General features: G+C 36.7%; 1 protein-coding gene across 1 annotated transcript in view; it reads left to right on the forward strand.

Annotated features, from left to right (window-relative positions):
- LOC132483448 (bifunctional heparan sulfate N-deacetylase/N-sulfotransferase 3) overlaps positions 1 to 23,216 on the forward strand; it is a 153,133-nt gene that overhangs the window by 24,801 nt on the left and 105,116 nt on the right. The window lies entirely within an intron of this gene.

Below are 23,216 nucleotides of genomic sequence, written 5' to 3' on the forward strand. Positions count from 1 at the left end.
CAGGATCTTACTATGCTGCCATCTTGAACCACCTCCTCAGCACCTTGCACTTGTCTGGCTTGCAGAAAATTGCAGCTGGGGTTAAGAGCTACATCTGTGCTGGCCAGTAATTTGTTGCTTTTTTTGTTTTGGTTTGGTTTGGTTTGGTTAGTTTTTTTCACTTGAAGTATAGTTGATGTACAATATCATGTAAGTTACAGGTGTACAACAGAGTGATTCACAATTTTTTAAGGTTATACTCCATTTATAGTTATCATAAAATATTGGCTATATTCCCCATGTTATACAATATGTCCTTGTAGCTTATTTTGTACATTATAGTTTGTACTTCTTAATCCCCTACTGCTATATTGCCCCTCCCCCTTCCTTCTCCCCACTGGTAACCACTAATTTGTTCTCTATATCTGTGAGTCTGCTTCTCTTTTGTTTTAGTCACTAGTTTGTTGTACTTTTTAGATTCCACTTATAAATGATAAGGTACGGTATTTGTCTTTCCCTGTCTGACTTATTTCACTTAGCATAATATCCTCCAAGTCCATCCATGTTGCTGCAAATGGCAAATTTTCATTCTTTTTATGGTTGAGCAGTATTCCATTGTATATATATACCACATCTTCTTTATCCATTCATCTGTTGATGTACACTTAGGTTGCTGTCATATCTTGACAATTGTAAATAATGCTGCTATGAACATTGTGGTGCATGTATCTTTCCAAATTAGTGTTTTTGTTTTCTTCAGATATATACCTAGGAGTGGAATTGCTGGATCATATGGTAGCTCTATTTTTAGTTTTTTGAGAAACCTCCATAATGTTTTCCACAGTGGCTACACCAATTTACATTCCTATCAACAGTGTACAAGGGTTCCACAGCCTTGCAACATTCGTTATTTATGTTCCTTTTGATGATGGCCATTCTGACAGGTGTGAGGTGATATCTCATTGTGGTTTTGATTTGCATTTACCTGATGTTTAGCAATGTTGAGCATCTTTTCATGTGCCTGTTGACCATCTGCATTTCCTCTTCGGAAAAATGTCTATTCAGGTCTTCTGCCCATTTTTAAATTAGGTTGTTTGTTTCTTTAAAACAGACTTAGCAAGATCCACAGCAAGGACTGTTATGGTCTCATTATTGCCTGCCCCCCAGAGGATGAACTCTGTTAATGAAGTTCAATTAAAGTGAAAAAAATGCCTCTTTGCTATATCCCCATTAAGCTTTACTTACTGTTGTCTGTTAACAATTTATTAACTATGAATTATAACTCATAGTAAATTAACCCTTCTTTCTCTGCTCAATTTGCCAGAAAAAAATAGTTGCGTAAAGTTATAAACCAGCCTACTGGCTTCATGAGAATATGGATATGAAACTATTTCCTGCAGCTTTGAACATCAGAAGAATTTAACAGCTTTTGTGAATCTAGTACTGGCACTCATTTTTAAGCCAGGAGCAAACATATAAATCATGTGCAGCACAGTGTACCTGTCTTTAGAAAGCTGTTTACAGTCATGTATATTTATTAGTTTTCCATGGTTTCAGGTAATATGTTTTCTTTGCCCTTTCCTGTTTTTCTGTATGCACACACACAAATTTCTATCCCAAAGCCCCTCTGGTTCATCGTGAAACACGGCCTTCAGGAATGATTATTTTCCCACGTACATCCTCATGCAGTTGCTTAGATAGCACCTTAAATAAACTGGATCTTTTCCTGTCCTTGCATGTTTACAATTTTCCCTTCTCCAATTGTTAAGAACTAGGAAGTGGCAGAGATTTCATCCTGTTTGCAAGCCAGCAAGTCAGCCTGCCACAGTCTCATGGATGCTATTAGAAGGTACAAGATTTCTGAGTCAGAGAGAAAGTATATTATTACTCACAGCAATAGCAACAGCCAGAGTATCCACATCTGAGCTGGTTCTCCAAGTCCCACTTCCTACAGGGTGATGTGAAAAGGTCTAGTTGATTCACACCTGCACATGCAGTGGGTTGCATTACAGGAGAGGAACCCTAATGTTGAGGAACCTGAATCTTTTATAATGGGTGATATCCTGCATGACCTTTGCATTGGGGGGTAGACAAGATCTTGTTTATACTGGAAAGTAAGCAACTTGCCCTTTGCTCTGAAGGAAGATACTATCTCTGTTTTACAAAGCTGTCTGTTCTATAAACATCCTTGAAAAGACAGCTCCAAGCAAGGGCAGTCAATGCCTCTGCTCACAAGACATGCAGGCATGCAAGAATACCATGGAGAATTGTCTTCCAACACCACGAAGCTTTTCTTCATGGACTTGTGTTACATTTTATTAATGTTTTCAATACATCCTTTTAAAGTTAAGGTGGATTTAGTGCTATGAACATATAATCCCCAAATCACATAAGTCCTCTTGCAAAGGAATACCCCATATTCTTTTTTTTAACTAAATTAAAATTCGGGGGGGGGGATGTTTTTGTGGGGTTTTTTTGCAGTACACGGGCCTCTCACTGCTGTGGCCTCTCCCGTCGCAGAGCACAGGCTCCGGACGTGCAGGCTCAGCGGCCATGGCTCACGGGCCTAGCGCAGCACGTGGAATCTTCCCAGACCGGGGCATGAACCCGTGTCCCCTGCATCGGCAGGTGGACTCTCAACCACTGCGCCACCAGGGAAGCCTTAAGATTCAGTTTTTAATTTCTGCTTAATTTACTTAACCTCTGTGTGCCTCAGTTTCCTTATGTGTGTAATGAATTAAATAATAGTATCTGCTTGTTGAATAGATTAAGTGAGATAATCCAATAACAGTGAGTTGCTGAATAGGTTAAATGAGATTGTCCATCCTTAGCACAGAGCCTAGTAAACATTAAATGCCCACTGATCAATAAATGTTAGCTTTAATTAGAACTGGCTATAAATGCAATTGATGAGAGGTACTTAAAACACCTCTTTTACTACACCAACACCATTGGACCCATTTCCAAATGTATCTTGGGGGTGCTGTTTTGCCTTTTGTTGCTGTTGAAGCATTTATCAGGAATAGGGAGAGAAAAAAGGAACTAGCATTTCTGAAGACCTGTTATGTGTTTTAGGTTAATTATTTGTTTTTATTTGTTTTGCTGGGATTTTTTTGTTTTTTTTCTTTTTACTTGAAGCATAATTGATTTACAGTGTTGTGTTTCAGGTGTGCAACAAAGTGATTCAGTTATATATATATATATATATATTCTTTTATATGTATATTCTTTTTCAGATTCTTTTCACTTATAGGTTATTACAGAATATTGAGTATAGTTCCCTGTGCTATACAGTAGGTCTTTGTTGGTTAACTATTTTATAAGTATATAGTAGTGTGTATATGTTATTCCCAAACTCCTAATTTATCCCTCCCCAAGGTTGATTATTTGATCTAGTGCTTCCATGAATTGTTTCAATCATTCTTCATTGCATTCTTATAAAGGAGGTATGATTTTACAAAAGAGTAGACTGTGACTCAGACTTATCAAGGCCATACTGCTTGTAAATGGAAGAGCAGGGGTAAAACCCTGTCTGACTAGTCTGACTCTGTGCCTTTTTAAGTTTTAACTATTTGATCTTACTTCCCTCAACTATCTCCCTATCTTTAGGAACAATAATATATGCAACCTGCTAGGTTTGAGCTGGACTTCTGGCCTAAATGCCACTTTTTGTACCATGGCCTACTGCCAGATTCATAGGCTCAATCAACATGTTTTTCTCAGTCATTTTGAATATATGATTCCTGGTTTTACTCATTTTCAAATCTCTCTCAGAAATCTTAATGACAGTGTGACATATTTGAGAAATGCAAGCATGACAACTTCTGTAGTATGTTGGCTTTTTTAAGAGCCATTACATTAAACAGAAATTATAAAAGTAAATTATGATAAGCCTGCAATAATAACAAAACCCTCATTCAGGTAAATCATACAAACTCACTTTTAACTTTAGAAGATAGACTCCTAATGCTACACTAAAACAAAGGTCAACTGCCTTTTTAACAGTTCCACAGGAATTTTTTTTTTAGGAACACTGCATGGAAAATCGATTATACATTCTTTAAAGCAACTCATATAAAAATCAGGCTGTGGAAAATAATTATTGCTTCTTAACACTGGAATAAAGTTTGCTATAGATTTGCTGCAGAATTAAGATTCTGTATTTTCTGAAATCTGTATTGACCTTAGTGGACCATATCAAAAGTCTTCTGAAATAATACTTTGAGCTCTCTCAGAAATTCACCACTTCAAGAAAACTCCAAAATAAAATTTTTTAAAAGTCTGTTAGGGCCTCCCTGGTGGCGCAAGTGGTTGAGAGTCCGCCTGCCGATGCAGGGGATACGGGTTCGTGCCCCGGTCTGGGAGGATCCCATATGCCGCGGAGCGGCTGGGCCCGTGAGCCATGGCCGCTGAGCCTGCGCGTCCGGAGCCTGCGCGTCCGGAGCCTGTGCTCCGCGACGGGGGAGGCCACAACAGTGAGAGGCCCGCATACCGCAAAAAAAAAAAAAAAAAAAAGTCTGTTAGATAGGGAGGGTGGGAGGGAGGGAGACGCAAGAGGGAAGAGATATGGAAACATATGTATATGTATAACTGATTCACTTTGTTATAAAGCAGAAACTAACACACCATTGTAAAGCAATTATACTCCAATAAAGATGTAAAAAAAAAAAGTCTGTCAGAAAAGTTTAGACAACAGTCCAGAACTGCCGAAGAAATTTAGAATTCATATATAATCTTAAACAGATATGAAGGTGGGAAAAGTACTAATAGAAACTGTTCTGGTGCTCTAATTGAAAGTAGTTATATAGTCCCTGAAAATAATAAATTGATGTTATAATATAGGGAAAGCCAGTCAACCAACATAACACACAGAGTGATAAGTGAGTGAAAAAAGCATTGCAGCCTTTTGTTGGTAACGTTGTTTAATCCAGGATCCTACTCCCACTCACATTGATCGCTCTTGGTTACTGTCAACAACTTCGTACATGCTCTACTCTTGTTGTTTTCTGCTCTGCCCCCTCTAAATTTTTTAGAGGAAGAAACATCAGATATATAACATGGCCTTGTGAGAAAACCAGAACATAAAGCCATGAAATGAAGAATTTCACTCTGTCGACCTGTTCAGCTTTCCCTAGGAGTTCAATTACTGTATTGGCTTTTATCTGTTCCACTGAGCATTTACTGAGAACATCGGCTATTATGGACTACAACCTAGATACTTGGCCATACTGTTACTTCACATTTATCTGAAATCCTTTCAAGGATTTCAATAGAGACTTTTATTCTGTTCCATAGCACTACCATTTGTAGGAAAGTTTTATTTTACTTGAATGAGATACTGAGTAGTCACTTATTTTCTCAGGAACGTACTCTTCCTCTACTGTGGTTATTTCTAAAAATTTCTGTGACTTTCTCATGACTTTTTCATACCCATAACTCCTCTGTCCCTTTCATACAATCTACTTAATATTTCAATTTGAGCCTCTTAGAATCAAGTCTCATTCCAAGAGCTTGTTTAAAATCTGAGCTATTTTTAATTTATGAGTAGTTGAGGGAATTTCTCTTTTCACTGAGTTATGAAGTAAAGACTGAGATTCAAACAATGTAGTAAAATCTTTTCAAAGTTTTCCTTTGATTCATTGACATGATCCAGATCCTCATGTGTGCATCTCCCTAGAAACTCTCATTTTAGGAGATTTTTTTCAGTACGCCTAACATCCTAAAATTTAGTCATTCAGACACCACCCACCCGCCCTCTGACACCTTCTTCCTGATTGAAAGAGGCATTTATGTATATGAGTCACCTCCTGCCAGCTTCACAGGAATTACATAAAAGCAATCTGCCTACCAACTTGGCCTGAGGACAGAAAATCACATTTCATGTCAATGTGAAAGACATTCTTGCTTGTGGAAAATCACAATAGAGGACTTTTAAGACCTTAACTCTCAGGATATCAAGCCTTAATCTATACTCTATACTATAAATGAGTGAACTTATAAATGCTGTACTTTCATCAGTTTGGTCTAAGCTTCTTCCATTTTAAATGCTTTTTTTGTGATAGATAAGTGAAAGGCTAATTCATACGCAAGAAAGATTACATAAATATATACACACACACAGAAAGGGAGGGAGAGAAAATGAATACAGGGAGAGAATATAGATCAATAAATAAACATACAAACAAAACACACTATGTTTCCTCAGCAATACAAAAATATTAAGTGTGGGAAGATTTAAAAGACATGGTTTGTGACAGGAAAGTCTGTTTCATAGTCTTAAAAAAAATGAAAGACTTTTCTGTATAAGATATTATACCTGGAAAGCGTATTAGTCAAGATATTTTTCATTTTCTTGTTTCTAGACAAGACAGCTTATACCATATGGAAATATGGGTTTAAATCCCCTATTCTGCCTCTTATTTACTGTGTGGGTTTAGCAAGTCACTTCACATATCTGAGCCTTACTTTCCTTAAATTTAAAGTGGCAATAATAGTGCTTACCCTGACTTTCTTAAGTTGTTGTAAAGGTCAGGCGAGATGATAAATGAAAGCTTTTTGAGAATTATAAGCAATAATACAAATGTAAAGTTATATTATCTTTATCTCAGAATCAGAATTGCAGCATTCTAGTATCTTCAGTCATTACTCTCTTGGTGGCACAAAATATAGAGTGCCAGTTCAGTCTTTCTCTCTTTTGTATCCTTTGTAGTTTTTGGCATTTCTCAGGGTTGGCGATGGGACCCCTGAGTTGGCTGCAGTTGTGAGGATCACTAGAAAGGCTGGGAAAGTCATAATAACCCTTTCTAGCTGATAGAGGATCCTGGGAGGTCCCATGTATTCCATATTCTCTTCCTTTCTTACCAGCCCACCCCTCCCCCGCATTCACAAATTCATGGAACCTCAAAGAAAGTGCCATTGAGGCTGTCCAGACACCCTACCATAATATCTCAGAGTATGCATTTCTCTCAGCCATGAGTAGCCCTACTCAATTCCATACTATCCTAGGAATTCAGTGTGTGACACCAATCATCACCACCGATTAGAATCGGAACTTTGGCTGCCAACCCAGACCTTCTCCAGTGTTCATACATGGCCTGTTTTGGTGGGGTAGGTTAGGGGAGTGGGGGGCATCTCTGAAAAGCATAAATCATTGTACTGAGGATGATTGCTTTTTAGAGATTCTTTTCAATCTGCATGTCAGGCTTTCTCTCTATGTTACAAAGGACAGCATACAGAGGACAATAAAAGTGTGCACACTTATAGCCAAATCCAGACTTACTTCTATGAGGAGAGACAATTCCAAGTTCGGTAGATTTTCATGGAAGGGAGACTGACTGACCGTAACAGTTCTCAACTAGGATAGGCTTTCCCAAGTACAACCTGTGGGATGTTGTCAGACATAAGGAAACTCATCATACTAGGGCTGTTAGAGGAGAGTTATAATGTTACATCATTTTCTTTCTTTGGTTTCAATTCCCATCCTTATTCAGAGTGAAGTTGAAAATAAGTGGAACCATTGACAATAAAACCTTAATCACCGCTTGGGTTTTCTGTGAAGGTACCAGTCAAATCACAGAAATGACAGTCATCTAGGTAAGCTCCAGTGGTAAATTTTTTTTTAATATTGAGAATAAAAATAATAGCAGTGAGAGAATTGTAAATAGTGTTTTAAACCATTCCTTATCAAAATAATACTATTCAGAATTTGATAAAAGCAGATTTTTAGGTTACCTGCAGTGACTAAAACCATGGTCAAAATAAAATATATGTTTTTTTCCCTAGGCTGGTCCTAGGGCATCCAATTGTGCATGGCAAGCAAGCTAACGTTCACAGAATACAAATAAATATGAAGCTCAAAATGATCTGAGTGCCCATTGCTCTCCTCAGCTGACTCAAAATGGGGCGTGGCCAGGACGTGACCAGCTCTACCTTGTGCTGCTCCCAGGACCAGGCTCCCTGAAGAAACACTCTTCTACTCTCAGTCCAATCAGCATATTTACAGTGTTTCTTAGAATGTTAATTTTACACAATCTGTAGTAACAACCTTACGGACCAAAGAAGTTGTAATTTAGTTTTTGTCAGTTTGTGTGACTTCATTAATCTCTGAAATGTTTGTATTCAAACTAACACAAAGACTCTCGTCTGTTTACAAGGAGGGCCTTTCTAAAGCCCACTTTGAAAAACGTACATATTTTCAAACAGAGAAATAAAGAACAAAGTGGCTAGGAACTTCCTTGACACATCAGTTTTGCCTTTGTTGAGGAGTTTAGGTATTAGGTATTCCAGAATATTTCTGATTTTAGAATTCATAGTACCCATTACTTATGTGGCTTGTAAAATCATTGACTAGCTGAATGCCTCCTGTGTACCAAGAATTTTGCTATATAGTGGACATCAAAGATTTCATATTCTCAAAGAAAAAACATGCCTATAAGTAAATGAGAACCTGTGTTGAGCTATTTGAAATCAAGGAATAGAACAGTGATTCTTAGAGTGTGGTATAATGTCACCTATATCAGAATCATCTGGGATGCTTTGGGCCTGCTTCGACACTATTGTTCAGCATCTCTGGGTTAGAACCCAGGAATTTGCATTTTATTAAGCTTTTAAGATGATCTTCATGTACACAGAAGTTTGAGAAGCATTGATATAGGAAATGCTTTTATTTTAGCCCTTTTACAAATAATTTGAAAATCAAATGCTTTATAATTACTTTTTTGGATATGAAATATGTTGAAATTAATTCATCAAGATTCAAAACAGCTTATGAAAGTAGAATAGCAAAAGAATGTTCCACAATATTATTGTCTTTATTAATTTATTACACTATAAGATCTATCAGAAATTCATTAATGTCTCCATTCAACAAATAGTTACTTGCCCCTCTTCTGCTCCTGACATCATGCTGAACTTTAGTGGTGAAAAGTGAATTGGACAGAGTCACTATCTCATGGAATTTATAGTCTAGCTTCAGCCTCACATTTTGTTTTTAACATATAACCCAAAATTTATTTGGTGGGGAGTGGTGACTAGGGAACATTTTATCAGTTTAAGTATTTAGCACTTTCACTTCTTCAACAGAACAGATATGCTACTTAAGGGGTTTCCAACATAACTCTGCAACTGTTAAAGGAAACCTAATTTGCTCTGGAATAATAGTACATGGGTTGAGATGCTTCAGTCCCTTCATATGGAATCTTATACCTCTCCTTCTTTGCTGCTCGAAGCAAGTATTTTAAATTATTAAGGTGTTAAAATTATGTTTATTACAACACATAAAAACCTTTTCTCGGGCCTCCCTGGTGGCGCAAGTGGTTAAGAGTCTGCCTGCCGATGCAGGGGATACGGGTTCGTGCCCCGGTCTGGGAGGATCCCATATGCCGCGGAGCGGCTGGGCCCGTGAGCCATGGCCGCTGAGCCTGCGCATCCGGAGCCTGTGCTCCGCAACGGGAGAGGCCACAACAGTGAGAGGCCCACATACCGCAAAAAGAAAAAAAAAAAAAACCTTTTCTCTATAATTGAATGAGTGAGATATAACTTACAGTTGCCTAAAGATGCTGCATTGTAAGGAACTGTGAACTACCTCTTATTTTTTTTAATTTTTATTTATTTATTTATTTTTAGATGTTGGGGGTAGGAGTTTTTATTAATTAATTTATTTATTTTTGCTGTGTGGGGTCTGCGTTTCTGTGTGGGCTTTCTCTAGTTGTGGCAAGCGGGGGCCACTCTTCATCGCGGTGCGCGGGCCGCTCACTATTGCAGCCTCTCTTGTTGCAGAGCACAGGCTCCAGACACGCAGGCTCAGTAGTTGTGGCTCACGGGCCTAGTTGCTCCGTGGCATGTGGGATCCTCCCAGACCAGGGCTCGAACTCGTGTCCCCTGCATTAGCAGGCAGATTCTCAACCACTGCACCACCAGGGAAGCCCACGACCTTTTATTTTTATTTCTTTTTTTTTAAAAAAGTACATTAGTATTTTGACTAAGTATATCAACCATAAGCTAAATAGAATATGTATAACAATTTCAAATGAATGCTTAATGAGAATAGTACTTACCTGCTTTCTGTTTTCCCACTCACTTATCATTATTTACCAATTTCAGTTCAACAAACATTCTAGCAAAACCATCTCTCACCTGTACAATTTAGAGGTTATGTATAATGTGTGCTCTGACAGTTTAAGTATGTAACAAATAATTCAAGATTACTATGCTACTCTTTTCTCCTTGGCTTTCACAAAAACCTTTGTCCTTCCACTATTACTCCAATACAAACAATAAAATACATGAACCTTGCAATGGAGAATAAAGAATTCAGTAAGGTCACTTAGAAAGAATTACAAAGCCTTGTGAAAGTTACTATAATATAGCTACTTGAACCATCTCTCTCTTTTGTTTAAAATCCTCAGTGCTGATTAGATAACTCCAAAAGTGCCAAGGCTTAATTTGAAAATATTTAAAATTTTAGGCATATGCCTGATTTTACTCCAAGTGGGCAGCAGTAAGAAATACAAGATGGCATTTTGTGACAAGATGATAAGGAAATATTAAGGTTGACAGAGGAAGGGACAAAGAATTCCATTCATAGGGCTAAAGCTCCGCTTCTGTGTGCTAGAAAAGGTTTTAGGGCCATGTGTCCACGTTCACATTTGATCTTCATACCATACCCATGAGCATCTCTGATGCCTGTGTGTGTGTGTGTATGTGTGTGTGTGTTTGTGTGTGTACATACATCAATAGATACAGGAGCTTATAATTAGCTGCCAAATTCTTTTCATTTACTTTAGCAGATCTGGATACATTATATATATTTATAATTATCATTTGGTTGATTAAGGAAATATTAACTCTAAAAATTCTGTGCTGAAACATACTTTTGCCTACTGCTGAAAAACCATATTTAACACTAAAATTTCTTTCCCAGTCATTTTCTTTTTGAATTTTATTTTATTTATTTTTTTATACAGCAGGTTCTTATTAGTTATCTATTTTATACCTATTAGTACATATATGTCAATCCCACTCTCCCAATTCATCCCACTACCACCACCACCCCTGCCACTTTCTTCCCTTGGTGTCCATATGTTTGTCCTCTACAGCTGTGTCTCTATTTCTGCCCTACAAACCAGTTCATCTGTACCATTTTTCTAGGTTCCACATATATGCGTTAACATACAATATTTGTTTTTCCCTTTCTGACTTACTTCACTCTGTATGACAGTCTCTAGATCCATCCACGTCTCTACAAATGACCCAATTTAGTTCCTTTTTATGGCTAAGTAATATTCCATTGTATATATGTACCACATCTTCTTTATCCATTTGTCTTTCCCAGTCTTAACTTGGTCGCCAAATACTTTTGTTAACTTACAAAATATAAAATAGGTCAAAATAATATAATCTAAGAAGCTCAGATAAGAAACGAAAAGCTAGCAGATATTTCCCCAGAATGTCACACATGTAATGAGTCCTAACATGAATCTCCATGTAAAACTCTTCTGCAGTTATTTTTAAATTTCTGTCTCTTCTATTTGCTTTAATTGATATATTCATTCTGTTTAAGAAAGTTGGAGAAAATCCAAAGATATATAAAATCTCCCATTTTGCTCAGTTCTCAAGAGTTCAATTCCTTTAAATTAGATCTTTTTTATAAGTATTTTCAAATTTGCTCAGAAACTGTTTTGTTTACTGAAGAGTAAGCAAAATTATTTTCTCCTGCAGAAATGGTTACTTCTTTGCTATATAAATATGTATTGATACACAGAGCAGTATTTATATTAGACAAAAAATTTAAATAATCTAAATGTACAACAGTAGTATAAAATAGTTAAATAAATTATAGTATATCCATTTGATGTAATATTCAGCATTCATTAACAATTTTGGTTTTGGATGGTTAATGTGACAGGAAAAAGCTCATGATATACTGTTAAATGGAAAAGGCAAAATTCAAAACTCTGTATTTTTAATCATAATTGATACAGTTCTAATCTTTACTTTATGGCTCTAATTTCACTTATACATCTATATAGCTACATATACATAGGTATATGTAGTTTTTGGTAAAAATGGGATGGGATTACATCATAATATTAATTTATCCTGAGAGGTAGATTTATTAATGATTTTAATTAGAAAAAAAGTGATATTTTAAAGATAATCACTGACACGTAGAATTGTGAATTATCCTGCTAAATATATTCAAAGTTTTGGAACACTTAAAGTACCATTTTTCAATAATCAGACCATTTCTGACAGTACACATCTATGTTCTTAGGGTTCTTAGATTGGAGGAGACCAGTAAATAATACCTCTGCACGTGGCAGTGATCAATTACCTCCTCCATGGCCAAAGTAGTTTGCATACCAGAGAGTGTTTCCTTGCCCAGAATACATGTGGTTTTCTGAATTTGGTACTGGAATATTGAATTAGATTATTATGATTAGATTTTAGATATTATTACAGCATTTTAGATGTGTTGCACATAAAGGATAAAGCATTTTAACGTGGGCCTCCTCGGCTGTCCCGTGAACCCCCGCTGCCGTCTTCGTTCCCCGGGCCCGGCGTGTCTTTGCTCTCCAGCTGGCCAGTTTGCTCTTCACTGAGAGGCGCCCACATGAGAGGGAGCCCCCAAGGTGCTCGTCAGGCCTTGCTGGGCTCTTGCACCTGTGCCGTGTCCTTTGCCTGTGTGGCCCGCACCTCAAGCCAGGGCCCGTGCGCTGGGCATGCAGGAGTGGTCCCCTTGGGAGCAGCCTGCCTGTGTGTGTGCTCCGGGAGCTCCTGTTTGCAGTGCTGGCGTTTGAAGGGGGAAGCGCTCTGATACTCATGCCATGTCCATCCACCCCACCCCTTTTCCAGTCATGAGCACAATGGTCTTATGTTGGATTTTTGTAAAAAATTAAAATGGAGACTTTAACTCAAAAAAAAAAAAAAAAAGGATAAAGCATTTTAGACATGTTGCACATAAAGTATTATTTTATATCATTTTATATAAATGTTCATAGGAATAATAGACTATATCAGTTGTAAATAGAATAATGATGAATAAAAACATTCTAGCAATGAAGAGTTTAATGAAAAGGATATGATTTAAGAATATACTGAGTATTCAAGCTTCCTGCACAAAAGCATATTTTGAAAAGACAGAAATAATGGGAGAATATATAACATTGTTCTCATAGACACTCCCAAAATCTGGTTCATAAAAGCAATGTAAAAAATAAGAAATATTACTACTTAACTTTATAAATTATTATCTAGAAATAAACTTCCCTCTTCACTATACATAGTCATAATATTAGTAGCTGCCATCTGTTTCAATATAACTTTTATGTGTTTTAATGTTTATTTCTAGAACATTGAATAAATATGTAAAATGCCAAGTCAAGCCTGCAAAATCAGAGCTAATTCAATAATTTGAGTCAGTGTATTGTAGCTGATTTAGAGGTTAGTTAACGGGTACTGAAGTTGCTTCCGAGGTCTAATCATAGGATAGATATGTTTGGGTTTTTTCCTATTAAATATTGTAAATGTAAATTTTTTAAAAACAATCTAGAATCACAAAGTAAAGTTCAAGTGTAGTTTGGGGATTTTATTTTCAGGGATATAAAAAGAAAAAATTTCTAACTTTAAGAATAAAGCAGTGAACACACAAGAAATGATTTTAAGATGGATTTTTGAATACATATTTTCACCATTGAAAGGAGAAAAATAAGAGAATGAAATGAAGTAAGATGGATGAAGAAGAAAGATAAGATCTAAGGGGAAGGAAAGATAGGAAGAGCCAACTAGAATATTCAGCTGAGTAGAAGAAATAAGCAAGAAGAAGGGGAGAAAGAAGGGTAGGAGGATACTGAAGGTAAATAAAATGAGGGGAAAAAACCTTCAAGAAATAAATAAGATCTCAAGATGATGGAGTACAAAGACCCTGAACTCACCTCCTTTCATGGGCACACCAAAATTACAACTACTTACAGAGCAACTATCTATAGAACAACCTGAAGAGTAGTAGAAAAGAGCTTCCACAACTGAAGATATAAAGAAGGAGCTACAACAAGATGGGTAGGAAGGGCAGAGATGCTATCTAGTCAAGACTCACACCCCCTGGTTGATGACCCATAAACAGGAGTTCCTCCTCTCCCCAAGGAGTGAGAGGTCTGAGCCCCATATCAAGCTCCCCAGCCCAGGGGTCCTGTACTATGAAGACAAGCCCTTAGAAAGTCAGACTTTGAAAACCAGCAGAGCTTACATTCAGGAGAGCCAAAGTTCTATAAGATAATGAACTCTGTGTTTAAAGGACATGCGCAAAGGGCACCCACAAAATCTCACACAGTCCAAGTCCCAGTGTTGAGGCAGTAATTTGAGAAGTGCCTGGGTCAGAACCACTGGCTGATATTGGAGAGCCTCTCAGAGAGGCAAAAGGCAACTGAGACTCCCCATGAGACTCTGGCAACAGCCGTCTTTGAAATGTCATTGTACAGTGCTGACACAGGCACTGGCAAGCGCCATTTTGGAATCCACCTTCTAGCCCATTATCATGGGAGACTTGCCCTGCCCACCAGCAGGCCCTTGGCAACCAGCTGGGCCAGGAACCAGCTCCACCTACCAGCACAGCCATGATAGTCGGCCCTGATACAACAGAAGGGCACACATACAGCCCACATAGGAGACACCTCTGTAACATCTATCTTAGGTGGCCAGCAGGGAGCTTTCTGCTGGTCCCCATAAGATGTCTCCTACATAAGGCTACTTCTCTGAGATTGGAAGACATAATACCACTATCTAATACATAGGAAAAAAACAGAGAATTAGACAAAATGAGGAGATGAAGGAATATGTTCCATATGATGGAACAAGACAAAATCCCAGGTAAAAACATTAACCAAAATGGAGATAAGCAACATACCCAATAAAGAGCTCAAAGTAATGATCATAAAGATGCTCACTGATCTCAGGAGAAGAATGGATGAACACAGTGAAAACTACAACAAAGAATTAGAAAATATAAGAAAGAACCCAGCAGAGCTGAAGAATACAATAAATGGGATGAAAAATATACTAGAGGAAATCAACAGTAGATTAGATGATACAGAAGAACAGATCAGCAATCTGAAAGACGGAGTAGTGGAAATCACCCAAGCTGAACAGAAAAGAGAAAAAAATTGTTTTGATAAGAATGGCTTAAGAGACTTCTGGGACAACATCAAGCATATTAACATTCACATTATAGAGTCCCAGAAGAAGAAGAGACGAAAAGACAGAGAAAACTTTTTTTAAGAAAAAATAGCCAGGGACTTCCCTGGTGGTCCAGTGGTTAAGAATCCGCCTTCCAATGCAGGGGACATGGGTTTGATCCCTGGTTGGGGAACTAAGATCCCACATGCCATGGGGCAACTAAGCCTGTGCACTCTAGAGTCTGCACACCACAACTGGAGAGCCTGCATGCCGCAACTACTGAGCCCATGCGCTCTGGAGCCCATGCGCCACAACTAGAGAGAAGCCTGCGCACCATGACCAGAGAGAAGCCCACGTGCCGCAACAAAGAGCCCATGCACCTCAATGAAAGATCCCACATGCCTCAGTGAAGATCCCACAACTAAGACCCGATGCAGCCAAATAAATAAATATTAAAGAAAAAAAAGAAAAGAAAAATAGCTGAAAATTTCCCTAACCCTGGGAAGGAAATAGACATCCAGTTTCAAGAAGCACAGAGAGTTCCCAAGAAGATGAAGTCAAAGAGGTCCACACCAATACACATTTTAACTAAAATTAAAGAGAGAATCTTAAAGTAAGCATGAGAAAAAACAACTAGTTATGTACAAGGAAACTGCCCTAAGACCATGAGCTGACTTTTCATCAGATGCTTTGGCAGGCTAGAAGAGAGTGGCATGATAATTCAAAGTGCCAAAAGGAAAAAACCTACAACCAAGAATATTCTACCCGTTAAGGTTAAAGTTCACAGTTGAAGGAGACAAAGTGTTTTACAGATGAGCAAGTGCTGAAAGAGTTCATCACTGCTAAACTGGCCTTACAAGAAATGTTAAAGGCACTTTACTGTGCAGAAAAGAAAAAGCCACAACTAGAAATAAGAAAAGTATGAAAGGAAAAATCTCATTGATAAAAGCAAACATATAGCAAAGGTAGTGGATTAATCACATGTAAACTAGTAGGAAGGTTAAAAGACAAAAGTAGTAAAATGATCTATATCTACAATAAGTAATTAAAGGATACATAAAATAAAATGATGTAAAATATGACATCAAAAACATAAAATCTGGGGGTGTGTAAAAATATAAGGCTGTTAGAAGGTGTTTGAGCTTAAGAGATCATCAGCTTAAAATAAGCATACATAAATGTTGTTATATATAAACCTCATGGTAACCACAAACCAAAAACCTATAATAGATACATAAAAAATAAGGAGAAAGGAATCCAAACATAACACTAACAATAGTCATCAAATCATAAGGGAAGAGGGCAAGAGAAGAAGAAAAGAACAAAGAACTACAAAAAAAATAGAAAATAATAAAAAATGGCAATAAATACATACCTATCAATAATTGCTTTAAATGTAAAGGGACTAAATGCTCCAATCAAAAGATATAGAGTTGAATGGATTAAAAAACAAGACCCAAATATATATGCCTACAAGAGACTCATTTCAGATTTAAAACACAGACTGTCAGTGAGGGAATGAAAAAAGATATTCCATGCAAATGGAAACAAAAAGAAAGCTGGTATTGCAATACTTATATTAGACAAAATAGAGTTTAGAACAAAGACTGTAACAAGAGACAAAGAAGAGCTTACATAATGATAAAGGGATCGATCCAACAAAAAGCTATAACACTTGTAAGTATATATGCAAACACCTGTAAGTATATAGAAGCACCTTAATACATAAAGCAAATATTAACAGACATAAAGGAAGAAGTTGACAGTAACACAATAATAGTAGGGGACAATGGACAGATCATCCAGACAGAAAATCACTAAGGAAACACTGGCCTTAAATGATACATTAGATAAAATTGACTTAGTAGATGTATACATAGAACATTCCATCCAAAAGCAGAATACACATTCTTTTCAAGAGCACATGGATCTTTCTGTAGAATAGATCACATGCTAGGCCATGAAAAAAAGTCTCAGTAAATTTAAGAAAATTGAAATCGTAGCAAGCATCTTTCTGACCACAATACTGAGACTAGAAATCAACTAAAAGAAAAAACCACAAAAAATAAAAACATGTGAATGCTAAACAATATGCTACTAAACAACCAATGGGTCATTGAAGAAATCAAAGAGGAAATTTCAAAATACTTGAAATAAATGAAAATGGAATCACAGTGTTCCAAAATCTATGGAAAGTAGCAAAACAGTTCTAACAGGGAAGTTTATAGAGATATAGGCTTACCCCAGGAACAAGAAAATCTCAAATAAACAATCTAACCTTACACCTAAAGGAACTAGGAAAAGAAGAACAAACAAAACCCAACATTAGTAAAAGGAAGGAAATAATAAAGATCTGAATTGAAATAAATGAAATAGAGACTAAAAAAACAACAGGAAAAAATCAATGAAACTAATAGCTGGTTTTTAGAAAAGATAAACAGAATTGATGAACCTTAGCTACACTCATCAAGAAAAAAAGAGAGAGGGCCCAAATAAATAAAATCAGAAATAAAAGAGGAGAAGGTACAACTAGCATCACAGAAATACAAAGGATCCTAAGAGATTACTAGGAACAGCTATATGCCAACAAATTGGGCAAACTATTAGAAATGGATATATTCCTAGAAATGTATAATCTCACAGACTGAATCAGGAAGAAATAGAAAATCTGATCAGAAGAGTAATGAAATTGAATCAGTAATCAAAAATATTCCAACAAAAAACTTTCCAGGACCAGGTGGCTTCACAGGTGAATTCTACCAAACATTTAAAGAGTTAACATCTCTTTCAAACTATTCCAAAAAACTGAAGAGGAGAGAACACTTCTAAATTCATTCTATGAGGCCAGCATCACCCTGGTACCAAAACCTGACAAAGACACCACAAAAAAAGGAATATTACAGGCCAGTATCACTATGAACATAGATACAAAAATCTTCAAAAAGTATTAGCAAACAAAATTCAGCAATACGTTAAAAGGATCATACACCATGATCAAGCGGGATTTTTACCAGGGATGGAAGGATGGTTCAAAATCCACAACTCAATCAATGTTATACACCACATTAACAAAATAAAGGATAAAAATCACATAATCATCTCACTAGATGCAAAAAATATTTCTGACAAAGTTCAACATCCATTTATGATAAAGAACTCTCAACAAAGTGGTTATAGAGGGACTGTACCTCAACATACTCAAGGCCGTATATGACAAACCCACAGCCAACATCAGAACCAACCGTGAAGAGTTAAAAACTTTTCCTCTAAGATCAGGAACAAGACAAAGATATGCCCCTCTCACAACATAGCATCAGAAGTCTGAGCCACAGCAAAGAGACCAAAAAAAAAAGGAATAAAAGGAATCCAAATTGGAAAGGAAGAAGCAAAACTGTCACTGTTTGATACTTTATATAGAAATCCCTAAAGGCTCCACCAAAAAAAACTATTATAACTAATAAATGAATTCAAAAAAGTTTCAGGATACAAAATCAGTGCAAAAATCAGTTGCATTTCTAGACACTAGTAATGAACTATCAGAGAAATTAAGAAAAGGATGCCGTTTACAATTGCATCAAAAAGAATAAAATACCTAGGAATGAATCTAACCAAGGAGGCAAAAGTCTTGTACTCCAAAGACTAAGACACTGATGAAAGAAATTAAAGATTACACAAACAAATAGAAATATATACTGTGCTCATGGATTGGAAAAATTAATATTGTTTAAATCTCCAGAGTACCCAAGGCAATCTACAGATTCAGTGCAAATCCTATCAAAAAACCAATGATTGGGCATCCCTGGTGGCGCAGTGGTTAAGAGTCCGCCTGCCGATGCAGGGGATACGGGTTCGTGCCCCAGTCTGGGAGGATCCCATATGCCGCGGAGCGGCTGGGCCCGTGAGCCATGGCCGCTGGGCCTGCGCGTCCGGAGCCTGTGCTCCGCAACGGGAGAGGCCACAACAGTGAGAGGCCCGCATACCGCAAAAAGAAAAAAAAAAAAAAAACCAATGACATTTTTCACAGAACTAGAACAGATAACTCTAAAATTTGCATGGAATTACAAAAGACCCCAAATAACCAAAACAATTTTGAGAAAGAACAAAGCTGAAGGTATCATGCTCCCTGGTTTCATGCAGTCCTACAAAGCTACAGTAATCAAAATATTATGGTACTGGCACAAAAACAGACACATAGAACAATGGAACAGAATAGAGAACACAGAAATAAACCACACTTAGATGGTCAATTAATCTATGACAAAGGAGACAAGAATATAAAATGGGGAAAAGACAGCCTCTTTAATAAATGGTGCTTGGAAAACTGGACAGCTATATGCAAAAGGATCAAACTGGAGCACTTTCTCATACCATATACAGAAATAAACTCAATATGGATTAAAGACTTAAATGTTAAGACCTGACACCATAAAACTTCTAGAAAAAAACATAGGCAGTACATTCTTTGACATCAGTCTTAACAATATTTTTTGAATGTATCTTCTCAGGCAAGGAAAACAAATGTAAAAAGAAACAAGTAGGACTATATCAAACTAAAAGCTTTTTGAAGAAAACCATCAACAAAATGAAAAGGCAGACTACTGAATGGTAGAAGATATTTGTAAATGACATATCCAATAAGGGGCTGATATCCAAAATACATAAAAAATTCATGAAACTCAATACCATACCAAAAAAACCCAATCCATTTAAAAATGGGTAGAGGATCTGAATAGACATTATTCCAAAGAAGACATACAGATGGCCAACAGACACATGAAAAGATGTCTGTCAGAATAACTACCATCAAAATGACAAGAAATAGCCAGTGCTAGATATCGAGAAAAGGGAACCCTCATATACTATTGGTGGGATTGTAAATTGGTGCAGCCACTATGGAAAACAGTACGAAGCTTCCTCAAAAACTTAAAAATAGAACTACCATATCATCCAGCAATTTCACTTCTGAGTATTTACCCAAAGAAAACAAAAACACTAATTCAAAAACATATGTGCAAAAGACAACCCTCAGAATGGGAGAACATAGTTGCAAACGAAGCAACTGACAAAGGATTAATCTCCAAAATATACAAGCAGCTCACGCAGCTCAATATCAAAAAAACAAACAACCCAATCCAAAAATGGGCAGAAGACCTAAATAGACATTTCTCCAAAGGATATACAGATTGCCATCAAACACATGAAAGGATGCTCAACATTACTAATCATTAGAGAAATGCAAATCAAAACTACAATGAGGTATCACCTCACACTGGTCAGAATGGCCATCATCAAAAAATCTACAAACAATAAATGCTGGAGAGGGTGTGGAGAAAAGGGAACCCTCTTGCACTGTTGGTGGGAATGTTCTCCACTATGGAGAACAGTTAAAAAAAACTAAAAACTAAAAATAGTTTTAGTTTTTAGTTTTTTAGGTTCCTTAAAAAACTAAAAATAGAACTACCATACAACCCAGCAATTCCACTACTGGGCATATACCCTGAGAAAACCATAATTCAAAAAAGTGTCATGTACCACAATATCCATTGCAGCTCTATTTACAATAGCCAGTACATGGAAGCAACCTAAGTGTCCATTGACAGATGAATGGATAAAGAAGATGTGACACATATATACAATGGAATGTTACTCAGCTATAAAAAGAAATGAAATTGAGTTATTTGTAGTGAGGTGGATGGACCTAGAGTCTGTCATACAGAGTGAAGTCAGAAAGAGAAAAACAAGTACCATATGCTAACACATATATATGGAATCTAAGAAAACAAAATGGTTCTGAAGAACCTAGGGGCAGGACAAGAATAAAGATGCAGATGTAGAGAATGGACTTGAGGACACGAGGAGAGGGAAGGGTAAGCTGGGACGAAGTGAGAGAGTGGCATTGACATTTATACACTACCAAGTGTAAAACAGATAGCTAGTGGGAAGCAGCCACGTAGCACAGGCAGATCAGCTCAGTGCTTTGTGACCACCTAGAGAGGTGGGATAGGGAGGGTGGGAGGGAGACGCAAGAGGGAGGGAATATGGGGATATATGTATATGTATAGCTGATTCACTTTGTTATACAGCAGAAACTAACACAACATTGTAAAGTAATTATACTCCAATGAAGATGTTAAAAATAAATAAAATAAATTTAAAAAATATGTGCACCCCTATGTTCATTGTAGTATTATTTATAATAGCCAAGATATGGAAGCAACCTAAGGTCCATTGATGGATGAATGGATAAAGAAGAGTGGTATGTATATACAGTAGAATATTAGCCATAAAAAAGAGTGAAATCTTGCCATGGGACAGCATGGATGGATCTAGAGGGTATTATGCTAAGTGAAGTAAATAGACAGAGAAAGATAAATTCCATATGATCTCACTTATATGTAGAGTCTAAAAAACAAAACAAACAAACAAAACAAAATGTAAACAGACTCGCAGATACTAAGAACAAATGGGTGGTTGCCAAAGGGCAGGGGTGTGGGGGAAATGAGTGAAATACGTGAGGGAGATTAAGAAGTACAAACTTCTGATTATAAAATGAATAAGTCGTGGGGATGTAATTTTCACATAAGGAATATGGTCAGTAATACTGTAACAACTTTGTGTGGGGACAGATGGTTGCTAGACTTCATTTCATAGTATAAATGTCAAATCACTATTTTATACTCCTGAAGCTAACATAATATTGTATGTCAACTATATTTCAATTAAAAAAATAAGTAGATGAGATATATATAATATACAGATATATATACAGATATAGATAATTATAGATATAATTATCAGTAATATATAATTATATACATATAATTATATTAATATATAATATATTGCTGATAATATTTTTTTAATCTTTATTGGAGTATAGTTGCTTTACAATGTTGTATTAGCTTCTACTGCACAGCAAAATGAATCATCCATACATATACATATACCCCATCCCTTTTGGATTTCCCTCCCAGTTAGGACACCACAGTGCATTAAGTAGAGTTTCCTGTGCTATACAGTATGTTCTCATCAGCTGTCTATTTTATACATAGTATCAATAGTGTATATGTGTCAATCCCAATCTCCCAGTTCCTCCCACCCTACCCCTTTCCCCCATGGTATCCATATATTTGTTCTCTACGTCTGTGTCTCTATTTCTGCTTGGCAAATAAGGTCATCTATACCATTTTTCTAGATTCCATGTATATGCATTAATATACAATATTTGTTTTTCGCTTTCTGACTTACTTCACTCTGTATGACACTCTAGGTCCATCCATGTCTCTACAAATGACCCAGTTTTGTTCCTTTTTATGGCTGAGTAGTATTCCATTGTATATATGTACCACATCTTCTTTATCTATTTTATGCCACTTTTAAAAAAATTTATCAAGCACTTCCACATATAGTATCTCTTTAATATTCCTCATCATAATTCTCTGAGTTAGATAATGGTCTCGACTTTAATAAATGAAGGGAAAAGTTCAGAGAGATGATATGTATTATCTATCACTAACAACAACCATATTAGGAGTAGTAATAGTAGCAGCAGCAATAATAGAGGGGTGGCAACTAATAATTGCTGAACACATACAATCATGAGAGGGTCTCTGAATAATATGTATATCTGTTTATCCCAAAAAAAAAACACTGAGACCGTGAACATGATGGGGCAGAACTTCCAGATATCAGCTACACTATTAAGAAAAGATTTTGCTGTGGATCCAGCAGTACTATGGAAGGGTGGGGAAAGATTTGGTGTGGTAGAGTAAAAAGAGTACCTAATATGGAATCAGGTGATCTATATCCTTAACCTTGGATCTACCACTAATTTTATCTTTGAAAATGGGCAAGTCATTTCTCCTTAGTTTCTTCATATATAAAAGAAATGTTGACTAAGATCCTTTACAAATCTAACATTTAGTGTTACTTTTTGCCTCATTGAGGTGGGCACTCAACTACCAGAGTCTGGAGGAGGGGGAGAGAGGAATAAATTATAGATTTACTTTACCATGATATCCATTTTTGAAGAATAATCACTATCTTTGGGGAATCTAAGACTTAAA

This window comes from Mesoplodon densirostris, chromosome 1, assembly GCF_025265405.1.
Source record: "Mesoplodon densirostris isolate mMesDen1 chromosome 1, mMesDen1 primary haplotype, whole genome shotgun sequence".
In the NCBI taxonomy this organism is placed as follows: domain Eukaryota; kingdom Metazoa; phylum Chordata; class Mammalia; order Artiodactyla; family Ziphiidae; genus Mesoplodon; species Mesoplodon densirostris.